This window comes from Galeopterus variegatus, unplaced genomic scaffold, assembly GCF_000696425.1.
Source record: "Galeopterus variegatus unplaced genomic scaffold, G_variegatus-3.0.2 Scaffold1826, whole genome shotgun sequence".
Classification (NCBI taxonomy): Eukaryota; Metazoa; Chordata; class Mammalia; order Dermoptera; family Cynocephalidae; genus Galeopterus; species Galeopterus variegatus.
In genome coordinates, this window is record NW_007727937.1 from 254,622 (window position 1) to 256,347 (window position 1,726).

Sequence of the window (1,726 nt, forward strand, 5' to 3'; positions counted from 1 at the left end):
AAAGGTCACATTGGATCTCAAAAAATGGATACCCCATAGAACTGTCAACACTAAGACACTCAGAAAATTTCCCGGACTTCAGATAATTAAAATATAAATCATTTTTTAGCAGCCTAGTAAGAACATCAAGTTTGTTATAGAGAGAAAAATCAGTCTGGCCTCAGATTCCTTCACCGTAACAATTAAAACTAGAGAACAGTGGAGCAACACTAGACAGTGTGAACATCAATTTTATATCCGGCTAAATTGTCACCGAGGCCAAAAAGGCAGCTGACAAATGTGTTTACCATGAAAAAGCTCAGGTGATATTATTCCTATGAGCTAGAGGATAAACTTCAGCCAACTAAAGGATGAATTTTTTTTTTTTCCCCTTTTTGTCTTTTTTCGTGTCCGGCAACGGATCGCAACCCTCAGTATCGCGCCCGTACCGGACTGGGACCGGCAACGGGATCATAACCCTCAGTGCTGCTCCCACCCCTCGCTCAGCCAGTGACCGGGAACCGGTCTGCATGTGGGATCTGAACCCTCGGCGGGAGCACCTCCGTGCTCCCAAGCGGCGCACTGTAGCAGTGCGCCACCGGGCCGGCCCCTAAAGGATGAATTTAAAAACTTCATACAGAGCACTAGCAGTGAGCTTTGAATCTATTTAACTAAAGGACTAGGCTAGAACAAATTTATTAGAATGTGAAGTAATGAATTCTGACCACAGAGAAATCGTAAAGCTAACAATGGCTTGGAGTGAAAGAGAGAAAGTAGGTGGGAAGTAGGAAAACTATACTGATTTCCTCATCTTTATGGCCAGGAGCTAACAGATACTATTTTAATCGCATGAAGCAAGTGATAGAGTTTCAACTGGACTTAATGGTGAAAGGTGAGTGGGTCCCAGAAGACGAAGGAGAGGCAAGGAACACCCACATCACTCCCTAAGCACTACTCACGGCAGGGCTCCACATATCACCAAAGACAGGAGAATGAAATATTGTAGAATTCAGAAATTAATCATTTACATTTTAAAATCAAAATAAATATATCCAAAGTTGTTCTTAAAATAGTAGGTGTTTGTTTTACACAAAATGTGAGAGGAGGAAGAAATACTGCCAGTACATTTATCATCCCTTCATGCTGGCCTATTTTATTTTGTATCTAAAAGCTATGGAGATCAAGATGGGGCAGCCAGAAGCAAAAAAGCACTTCCATTTTGTGATTGCATAGTTATATTCTCAGAGGAGCTCAATAAAATAGAATTTTAGAGTTGTTTTTATGGCTTTGCTAAAGGTTATGTTTCTGAGGCCAATGTGAGGTTGAATGATTAACTTTTAAGATTTTTTTGCAGAATACATTTCAACATTTTAAAATTCCTAACACTGAGGAGTTGGCTGTCTGCAACGCTAAAACCATGATACAGCTTTCTCAGTTCTGGTTGTGGTCACAGGCATTCCACTATCTGAAGAAAGTAAACCTCTAAAATAGATTCCCACCACTGCATGATACATTCATTTGGTAAGAAATAATTTGCAAGGAAAATTCCATATTCAACTGCTGCAGTTTTAAAACTTATTTTGGGTTCTCCATATTAAAAATATATCGGTTGGAAATTGTTATCAGTGGGGCCGGCCTGGTGGTGCACTGCTACAGTGCGCCGCTTGGGAGTGCAGCGGCGCTCCCGCCGAGGGTTCGGATCCCACATGCAGACCGGTTCCCGCTCACTGGCTGAGCGAGGTGCGGG